General features: G+C 38.0%; 1 long non-coding RNA gene across 1 annotated transcript in view; it reads right to left on the bottom strand.

Annotated features, from left to right (window-relative positions):
* Positions 1-449: 449 nt before the first annotated feature.
* Positions 450-11,680, bottom strand: part of LOC137657150 (uncharacterized) — a 21,713-nt gene continuing 10,482 nt past the window's right edge. The window contains exons 2-3 of the long non-coding RNA XR_011047128.1: positions 11,331-11,451; positions 450-1,792 (exon numbers count right to left, since the gene is read on the bottom strand). This is a non-coding gene — a long non-coding RNA (uncharacterized lncRNA). The remainder of the gene's footprint in view (positions 1,793-11,330; positions 11,452-11,680) is intronic.

The following is an 11,680-nucleotide window of genomic DNA, read 5'->3' on the forward strand; positions in this document are numbered from 1 at the left end:
GTAGATAAACCTGGCCAGATCATTTTTCACCTTTTACTTTTTATATAAAAACATGAAATGACATTAAGTTGCTGAACAGGAATAGTCCGCGTACAATTTGTTTTATTGTGCATTATAATATTCACCTTACACAACTCCATGTACCATACATGGCAACTACCTACTCAAACTAAATACTAACAATGCTCTAGTAATCAGGCTTAATCTAAACATATGCCCCTCAATATATGGTATAGGGGCCAGTCTTATGGAGCACTTTTTTTTTTCTTTTTTTGAAACCCCTGACATTAAGACACTTTCTTTAATGTAGCAATCTAACTCGGTTAATTTTTATTTTATATATCCATCTTATATAATGAATATCCATATGTATAAAGATAACAGACTCCAAAATGTTTTTTTTTTTTTTTTTTTTTTTTTTTTTGCATTAGACTCGAGGAAAATTACTTCGCTAAAAGAAACTTCTTGTGATAATCGAAAACTAGTTATACTTTGTTCTAGAAAAAAAAAGCAGTGCAAATTTCTCAGTCAAAAGTTCTCCTACAACTATATCTATAACACTTTGCACGATACCTCCAATGTTACTTTTAATAAGGTTCATTTATATGAATACAGTGTGAAGTATAACTCCATTCTATCCTGAAGATTTACATTATTTTCTTTTTCTGCAAGAATAAAATCCACGTATGACGGAGGCATGGAACACTGTAAGTTTCCCTTATAATATATTTATCAAAGGTTGAAGGAATTTGCACATTCAAGACATTGATTAAAGATTAAATCAATTCTCTTTAAACCTGCTCTATATAATACAACTTGCTAACATTCGGTGTTGGGATAATGAAAAGTTCTATATAAGAAATCACTTAAAAAATAATTTGGTGAATTGATTGGCTTGTGTCATTTCTATTGAACCAGGAGATCTAGGCCTGCTGACAAATATATTTATACTTCAGTGCTGAAAGAAAAAGTAATTTTAATATCAATCAAATACTAATCAAGCTGCTGAACTCGCCTCAAATTTCAAGCAAGGCTCCAAGGTCAGATCATTTTATGAATAACTTTTGATTGTGAGAAGTGACATCACAACACTTACAAATAATCAATATTATTATTTTTTAGCTAAAACTTAATGAATCTAAAGGCAATATTACAATTATCAAAGATTCGACAAGTATCAGACTACAGATGCAAGAAATATGACATTCTATGGCCCTAATGCGGACTGTTTAAAATCTGTGACCTATGAAAGTATACTATCTAATCGAATATTAGCAACTGCATTACTGATAAGACTTTTAGAGAATTCCCATTTTAATAACTATTCGTATATCTAGAGTGAACTGATTCAGACATAAAACTAATAATGTAGAGTAATGACAGCATTTATGACCATCTCACAAAAAAAAAAAAATAATCTTTTTTAAAAGAATTTCTGCTTTAGTGAACTTTTTCAGATAGAATATGCCTAACACTATATTGTGCACTGTACCGAAGCCCCTTCCCATAGATAATTATTATATACTCTGTAACCTAACTGATGTGCAAATTCAGGATAAAAACTTAGAAAATGAAAATCTAAACTTATCATTAAACTGATGTCGGCTGAATCTGACAGCCTCTATTATCAGCTTTGATAGATAAGATTCATTTGATCCTGTGCCATCAACGTTACTTCAGCTTCCATCTCCTTTCCATATTATAGGGGGAATCGGGTTGCTCACTTGAAAGTTTTTGTTTACTGGCTTCAGCTTTTGGATCTCAAATGGGCATGTACGTACAGTAAACACATCTGAAAGAAAAGTAAAATATCTTCACTCTAAATGTTCTTCACTTTCAGGTCATAACCTGACTCTTGATAATTAATTTGATTCATAGAGTCAATTTTTTAGAATCCTACGTTAGAATAACTGGCACTTTCAACTTCATCTTTAGAGATCAATATAATAGATTCTTTTTAACCTCAAACTTGATAATGTGGTGATGTTCTTCATAAAAAGTCTAAAGGAAGAGCAGTGCTAATAACCAAAGTTCGTAAAAAATAATAATAATAATACGGTAAGACAATGTTCAACTTGGATAATTATTTGAAATATTAGTAGCAGACATGTATATTATATGATTGGTGCTTTTATATGAACGCAAGTATAAAAGTTGGAGAACAATATCATGTTTTCAACTACTTTAGGTATTCTTTTATAGCAGGAACCACTTGAAAAAAAATGCTGAATTCATATACGAACGGACCCTATCTTTATAGTAAGAGAACAACGTCCCAATAATCAATACCAAAATATTTTATATCTAACTGGTAATCCTTTGACGAGGAAATACAGTCGGCAACAATTTAATTCTTCAGTTATCAAACCTGAATATTTGAAGTTTTTTATTCTTTGTAAAAAATAAAAATGTTATGAAAAATAGGAATGCAATCTCAATATGAAGATCTTTCTTCACTCTAGTCTTTATTCCTGTTTATAGTCTGTTTTCTGCTAAGACATAATCTAGTAGAGTCACTCATAATATTCCAATATTTACATTTTCTAACTTGAAGTACTCATTCCGTTTTCTAGCCACTGATGCAAGGGTAGACCATCGTAGTGTTGCCTTTGATTTACGCATTGTCTTCGTGATGTCAAGGGAGTAACAAGCTGAAGCAGACCACATGCTCTGCATATACAATTGATCTTCCTAAAGGCTTTGGCCTAACTTCTACAACTAAGCTCTGCAACTCACTGCAATGTTAAAAATTCCAAGAAATAGCGGAAAGTCTAGCTATTGTTCTGCTGTTTTATATTGGAGCGACCTGTTGCACGCTTCCTGCTAGATTTTCGCTCGCTTATTCTTGACCTGGGCGACTGTTGGAGGGGGAGTTGAATGCGAGTAGCCGCCTCCTGCGTTCAACTTCGGATGAACCTTACGTATAATCGTGACTATTGCGAATTCCCGTGAGATTTATTGCAAGCACTTTAGAATGCTCCCCGATAGATTGATTGATTTAAAGTTTTCAGGCATCCTGACCGCTAAGGTCATTAACACTGATATCATTTATTTTATATAAAAAATAAAAGAATATTCAATTAAAATCCATAAAAGTTGAATGTCATTATAGAAGTTAGATAGTTTTCAGAAGACCTGCTTCTGAAATAAATCTAAAAATGCCACTCGCATAGTAGTACACATCATGTCCAAGAATCTTGGCAAGGATGAACCTGCCATCCTTACCTTGAACCTCAAACAGATATCAATTACGTAAGTTATTGTAATTAGGGCATTCGATCAACAAATGCATCACTGTTAAAGGTACTAAACAGTCATCGCAATACGGTTGGTGTTGGCCCTTCAGCAGAAACTTGTGTGTCAACCGAGTGTGACCAGTACGGAGACGACATTTTATTGCCTTCTAGACTATCCCAGTGCTGTTGCCATTTATTGCAAAGCAATTTCTTGATGTTAGGTAGGAAATCATTACAGGGAATAGGATACCTTCTTGGCAGCAACTCGGATGCAGCATTCTTCACCAGTGAATCTGCCTTCTCATTCCCAGAAACACCTACATGTGCTGGAGCCCAACAAAATCGAACCATTATACCTCTCGGTCCAATAATAAAAAGCCATTATAAAATCTTTAAAACTAGAGGGTTACTAGAATTAAAAACTTCTAAAGCTTGAAGGACACTTCTTGCATCACTAAAAATAGTAAAATTACCCTCTTTTTCCAACGCAATTTTCTCAATAGCGGTTAGTATGCCATACAGTTCGGCAGTAAATATGGAAGCTGTCAAGAGGAAGTGCACCTCTCCAATTAAAACCATTACTATGTACTCCAAATCCAACGTCAGCATCAGATTTGGAGCCATCAGTATATATAAAAGTCGATCCCCTATGTTCTACAACATGTTCCATAAAAAGAGATTGGGATTCTAAGTCAGCCATATTATTCTTAACTCCAATAAAGTATTTACAAAAAGATACCTCTGGTAATTTCCATGGAGGCGTTGATAATACCTTAAAGGGAAGAACCTTAATTCTAATTATATCAAGACTGTTTAATAATTGTTTCACCCGAAAGCCATAAGGTTGAGGAGATTTTGGGTGTAACTCAAAAGTATGTTGAGTGCCTTACAAGGCTTGCAGTCTGAAAGGCTAAAGAATTAGGGAGTCTTTACAATCTAAAACAATACCAAATAATAGAAGACATTTGGTAAAGGTCTGGAGGTAACTCTCCTGCATCAACAAGGAGACTTGGGGTAGGTGAGGTTCTTAACGCTCCTGTGGACAATCTAATACCAGCATGATGTATTGAGTCTAATATCTTTAACCGGGTGGGGGGGGGGCGGCTGAGGAGAATATTTCACACCCATAACTTATTTTGGAAAATATCAAGGCCTTGTATAATTCTAAGATAGTATTACGGTCTGGCCCCTATGATGTATGGGACAATACTTTTAAAATAATCAGAGCCTCTAGACATTTAGCCTTTAATACTTTTAATTGAGAAACCCATATAAACCTACAATCAAATATCAAACCTAAAAATTTAGCTTCACTTACACATGGGATCCGTTGGTCTTAATGTATATATCCGGGTCTGGATGTACTCCCCGGATATGACAAAAATGGACAATAGTGGTTTTACTTGTCGGGAACCTAAATCTATTCATATCAGCCCACTTGATAATTTTGTCAATAGAGAGTTGTATTTTTCTCTCAACCATTGCCATTCTAGCTCCAGCAAATGATATTGAGAGATCATCCACAAATAATGCTGAGAGAACATCCCGGGGAATGACTGAGGATATCCCATTAATTGCTAGTACAAACAGGGTTACACTCAGCACACTACCCTGAGGAACTCCTTCCTGACATTTACTCTCTAATAGAGTTTCCCCCACTCTCACTTGAAAAACTCTATGTGAATGAAATGACTGAATAAATAGTGGTAGCTCTCCTTTTAATCCTAATTCATGAATTGTTTTAAGTATACCATATATCCAAGTGGTATCATATGCCTTTGCCTTTTTAAGGTGAAAAAAGAATGACACATAGTGTTGTTTGGAAGCAAAGGCTTCACAAATAGAGGACTTAAGTCGTATCAACACATCAGTTGTTGAGTACATTTTTCTGAATCCACATTGAATGGTGATAAAATACCCTTCTTTTCAGGGTACCACATCAACCTTGCATTGACGATCTTCTTCATGACTCTATATAAACAAGATGTCAATGTAATAGGTCTATACTTTGCTGCTAAAAATTTGTCCTTACCGGGTTTTAAAAAGGCTAAAATAATGGCTAGTTTCCAAACACTTGGGTAACTATGATCATGCCATATTCTATCCATATTACTTAAAATAAATAACTTTGTATTAAAATATACATATTTAATTATTACATATGGAATTCCATTGGGTCCAGGGGCTTTATCATTACAAGTAGCAAGTGCGGAAACAAGTTCTTTATCAGTAAAAGGAGAATTATATGATTTTTCCCTTCCTGTTGCAAAATTTAAAATTTTCTTTTCTTCGATGCTTCTATACTGGTGACCGGGAGCTGCTACACACTTGCATGATACATTTGAAAAATGATCAGCCAGGGCATACCTAACATCATTTGTTTCAGTCACATAACAACTGCTCACTTTCAAAACTGGTGGTGGGTTTGTGGTAAATTTGCCTGCAATCTTTTCTATTTTCCTCCATACAGAAGATGGCGGTGTTCTACTGTTAATGGAGGAAACAAAAGGATGCCCAAGACTGGAGTCTAGCTTCTTTCATGGCACGACAGAACTGTGCTTTACACTTTTTGTATGTTATAAAATTTTCATCAGTAAAACGTCTATGCAATCTAGTCAGAGATTTTCTGGTGGCTCTGTGCAAGACTGTCAATTCTGAAGACTACCACGGGACTGGTCGTCGTTTTAATAATCCTGTGGTGTTTGGAATCGAATTGATTCCTGCTTTATGGAGAGTTCCATTCAGTAGGTCTAAGGCATCACCAATACTTTCAAACTGTTCTGCACTCCACTCGATTTCACTTAGCTCACGAAATTTAACCCAGCCTGCGTTGTCAAGATTCCATTGGAGCGATCTTTGTAAAGGAGGACTCTTGTTGGTGTTCATAATGATTGGTGCATGATCACTAGTATGCCAATCATCTAATGTCCTCCAATCGAAATCAAGAAGGCAGTTAGAGCTTGCAATTGAAAGGTCAATGCATGGCAAGGTATCTGTCTGCACAAGGAAGTGCGTGGGCTCTCCTGTATTAAGGAGTCCGACATCCTCATTCTCCACAATTGATGAGATAATATTGCCCCTTGTGTTAGTCAAAACATCACTCCATAAAGGACGTCTACCATTCATATCTCCCAGTAAGAGAAAAGGTTGAGGGAGTTGTTGAATGACCTCTACTAAATCATCATGTAAAATATTATCATTTGGAGGTAAGTACAGAGAGCATATTGTATATTTTCTCCCTATGTCAATTTGTACAACCACTGCCTGCAGGGGTAAACGAATAGACAAATGTATTTGGGGAACATCTGAACGAACGTACATGATACTTCCGCCATGGCTCCCTTCTTGTTGATTATATGGTGTCCTATAGCTAACATATTCTCGAGGTATAGGAGTGTTAGCATCAAGCTTAGTTTCCTGTAGACATACAATTATGGGGGAATGTTCATGAATTAGGAGCTTAAGCTCTTCATATTTGGCCCTTAAACCCTAACAATTCCATTGCAAATGGAGGGGAAAACTATGGATTATTTCTGGAAGACATCTTGGATGAGGTCTTCTCATTAGCAGTTTTTAATCTAACATTATTACCCGTAGGTTTCTTCAGAGATGGTCTTGATATGTTGGGTTTTACGTTTGTTTTTCTTTGTGTCCTTTTGATCTATTTGTTGAGGCAGATAGTGACACCTCACCTTGAATTTCTGATTTATTCAGATTATTTCCTAGTTCATTAGAAACATCAACAGACAAAACATCAAATTTATTTGATGTCATAACTTTAAGGTTTCTAATTAGAGAGATGGAGGTTTCACTCTTTTACGATTAATAGATGGTGGGATTCTAGATTTTTGCACCTTCCCCACTACAGGTGCATCAGGTAAGTTGGTCTTAAGTGGAACCTCCAACAAATTAGGCAAGGACATGGCCTGAGAGAGGTTTGTACTAGTTTTTGTAATGGGGGACGAAGGCTGTACAAAAATGGGCTTTGTCCTAATATTGATATACCACGGTAAAGCCTCCAGATGTGATATGCTTACATCGTCATTATACACTTTATCAGATGGTATATTTCTTTTTCTAGAGCTATTGGCCGTACTAGGTTGGTTTGATTTTAATGCCTTAGCATAGGAATTTGATTTATTTATTAGTCTTTTGGCATGTCCCACACTTATATGTTCTATATTAGATTTGTTGAGGACAGCTTCCTCCAACTTCTACAGTCCCGCAGCTCGTGTCTGTGGATTTATGATTCGAGTTGCATTTTAAACACCTGGCTCCAAGTGCACATTATCCATGGTAAGATTTCGAGCAAATACCACACATTTTCTCATTTTTGCAAACCTTAGACGGGTGCCCAAATTTAAAACAATTAAAATATTGCAATTGCTTCTGCTTGTATGGTCTTACTTTAATAATTTCGTTTTCAATAATAATATGGAAAGGTACATCAGCATCCTAGAACGTAAGGATTATCATTGATGTACCTGAGACTTTATGAACTTTCCATACATTTAGTGGACACATGGCCAGTATCTCCTCCTATGTATATTCATACAGATCTCTGTTAAAAACTACTCCGCTTCCGTAGCTAAAATTTAGGTGGGGTTTTGACATCTAACTTAATGTTATCATTAGCTGTTTTCATGTTGGACAGTATTACAGACTGTGTACTTGATTTGTCATGGATAAGAAAACTATTTTTTCCAAAACGAGATATATCGCCTGGTGCAATAGTTCCTACTTTTTTCTGAATTAATTTGCATATTGTAAAATAATTCCCTGTTACCCCTTTTGATTCAGCGATAAGCCACATTGGTGGTTTTGTCTTTCTATGGGAGGGCATAACTAAATCAACGTCTTTTCCCAACCAATCGGCAGGCCTATATACATCCAAATCCTTTGGTACCTTATCGCAGATAGCAGTAGAGATATTCCAGTTGTTAATTTTAATATTATTCAAGTTACTTATTGCACAAAATGCTTTGTCATAACTACTGTAAGATATCCATGAATTCCATTTTTCATCTTCAAGTTTCATCCTTATTTCTTTTATACATCTATAGCACACAAATGCTTTATATAGATGGAATTTGGGTAACATGAAGGATTCTAAGTTTCCTTTTTGTTACTCAAATTACTCGATTTTGGAATATCAGTAGAATGGTCCTTTCCCGTTCCGAGGTCATCAACAGAACTTTCCCTATTCAAATTATCAGAGGACGTCAAAAGTTCCGGGGAGGGGGGAGGGACTCAGCATATCCAAGGGATGGGGAGTTCGTGTTTGAAGGATCAATAGTTAAGGGTGGGATTTTCTTTATGTTTTTTGTTGGTTGTTTTGTTGGTTTACCTGCTTGAGAATTTTAAGAATGTATCATACGTTGGAAAGGAAATTTGCATTCTCCACTATCAGCACAATGAGAGTATACTTCCCAGATAGTCCACTCCATACCCTACCCGAAGGATAGCACCAAAACAGATATAGAGGCACAGGTGTAACCTAGACCCGCCTGTTAGGACTGAGACCCAGGAAATATGGAATCATCCCCACCATATCTGTAATGATGGCTTCCGGCCAGAAGCCAAGAGTCCCACCTCAAGGATTTGATCCCCCGGATTCCGCTGACCCAACCCTTGAAAGTAGTTCCGCTAAAAAGGTCCAAACTATATTTCTCCCAGGCCTTTTATTTCTTCCTGGCCTTTTATTTCTTCCAGGCCTCTTATTTCTCCGGGCGCCTTTTATTTCTCACAGGTCTTTTATTTCTCCCGGGCCTTTTATTTCTCCTGGACCTTTTATTTCTCCCAGGCCTTTTATTTCTTCCAGGCTTTTTAATTCTCCCAGGCCTTTTATTTCTTCCAGGCCTTTTATTTTCCCGGACGCCTTTTATTTCTCCCGGGTCTTTTATTTCCTCCCGAGCCTGTTATTTCTCCCGGGTGTTTTTTTACATTCACGGCCGCTTTTTAGTAAGACCGGTAATCAAGTGGTAATGGGCGGCATTCCCTCTCAACAAGAGAATGCCTTGACGTTGTCATATGGTTTCTTTATATTGTTAAAGAATTGTGACGGTCAAGAGGGCTTTTGAACTTGGGGAAATTGCTCTCCAAGTCTGAATTTAAATTTCTCTCTCTATCCTCTATTTCTTTTGCTCAATATTACTTCGACCTTCTCCTATTTTTATCAAGTTTCTTTTGTCTTGCTGTGCTAACTCTATGAATATTATTTCTCTTAAGTTTATATATACATACATATACATACATACATATATATATATATATATATATATATATATATATATATATATATATATATATATATATATATATATATATATACAAAAGAATCCTCGGAGTGCCTCCTAAGGACTGGCAGCGGGGAATGACCCCTGTTACGGCCTGATTCATTACATTGAATAATGTTCGAAGCTATGGGTGGTCGTGGGCTCCAGAAGAACTGAGAACACACAGATCTCTGGGTTTAGGAACCTAGGTAGGTGTCTTAACCCTCTTGCCTGTGGGAGGTTTCCTGGCAGGTAAGATTGGCACAGGCCTACCCTTAGATAAAGGGACATGTTGGGGGAACCCGAAAGTTCAACCTGAGGGAGACCCGAAGGACTCCTAGGGTCATGAGAACCAACAGAATCAACATGACGAGAGCCCAAAGGCTCGCAATCACGCTAGCCTAAAAGGGGATCATCACGACGCCCCAAAGGGTCAACGTGAGGAGAACCACCAGGTTCGAAAAGACGTCTCTTCACAGCTCGAGGAAAAGAACGTCCAGGATAGCGAGGGGTCACAAACCCTTCCACCCTACGATCCTCCGTAGAGGAACGCAGACAAGACTCCGCCTAAGGGGAAGACTGATCCAGCTCTAAAGATACCTCCTCTGCAGGGGAGGTTTGTTCTCCGGAAGGAGAACTTCGCTTAAGACAAGGCTCTCGCTCCACCCCTGGAGGACTGGAGGAGAAAAATAAGCGTACGGGGACTGCTGATGCCCTGAGGCGGACTTCTCTTGCGAACGAGAGACTCTTCCCCAGAAATAGAAACCTGCCTCAGAGAAAGCTCTGCCTCTGCCACTGGTGGATCAGCAAACTCCTCGGCATCAGAAACAGACTCAAGGCCTGACCGATGGGCTGAAGGGCTGCGCCAACACTAGGAGGATCAATCTCCGCGGAAGAGGGAGATGACCGCCTTCTCTCCGCTCCCCTCTGAAGGAGTACAAAGAGATCTTCCTTCAAATGCAGACCATCAATGTCCAGTGATGGCCAAAAGGATACAAGATCCGAAAAAGAACACGTGCACCCTGAGCGAAAGAAAGGAGCCGACTCACTAGGGGAGTCAACATTTTCGCCTATCCCACAGGGTTGACCTGGAGTCACAAGCCCTGCGCCGTTGCTCGACCATACGCCAGAAGGGCCCGGCAGAGGAGCAGCTTCAGAGAGAGATCTGGGCGCGGAAGAAGCAGTAGGCCGCGACTTCTTCGATTTTGAGGAAGACCCCGAAGGCGAGGAATCGCACTTAAGACTACTTCTTCCTACGCCCAAACCTCTCCCATAGTGAGGCAGGCCAATCCTGACATTCAATACAGGTTTCATCCCCTGAACACCGATAGCCCTGGCAAGCTGGTCACAGGATGTACTTCGTCTCTCCCGATGACATAAAGGTACAGCAGCTGCAGCCCTGGCGACCAGGACATGTCATCATAACGGTACAGAAAATACACACACCTGGAACGAAAAAAAAAAAAGGAGAAGCGAATTATTAGTCAAGGCAGTTTAGTTTACGGGAGAGAGAGACGGCATGCTTACACTCTACAGAGCCAAAAACAAAAGTGGTTACTAAGCCGACGGGTGTGAATGAGCGGGGTAGCCGTCTACCCCAATCCGCACCAGCTAGCTAGCGGATGGTTGTAGTTACCCCTCACTAAAATTGTCTTAGCTAGTTTTCAGCCTTTCCGAAAGTTAATACCCCTATAAACAGCGAAGGGTTTGTATCTGCATCGGAACAAATCTAGAATAGATCATTCACTCACATAACTGTTTTACATACAAAATTATAGGTAAAACATTGGTCCATATGACAAATTTAAATTGCTCTTACCTAAGTCTAGGAGGTATATGACTGAGGTCTTTCTGTAGCTATGGGAATTTTTCTACTGTTAATTGAGGATACAACGTAGTGGTTTCAGCACTTAGTTGTGGAAATATTTGTGCCTTTTGTGCTGTTGAATGAATAAATACAGTATGTTTATTATAGCAGTCAAATTTAAAAAAAAAAAAATATTTAGTATAAAAAATTTATGTTAAACATACTTTTACCTGGTGAATGAAATTAATGGGGAGGGTGTTAGTTGAAATATTACTTTTTTACTCCCCAATGGAGAACATATCTCCATACCTGATCACAGATGGTCAATGTTCTGGTTATATGTACCTTTATCTAATCTACAA

The sequence above is a fragment of the Palaemon carinicauda genome, chromosome 18 (assembly GCF_036898095.1).
Source record: "Palaemon carinicauda isolate YSFRI2023 chromosome 18, ASM3689809v2, whole genome shotgun sequence".
Classification (NCBI taxonomy): domain Eukaryota; kingdom Metazoa; phylum Arthropoda; class Malacostraca; order Decapoda; family Palaemonidae; genus Palaemon; species Palaemon carinicauda.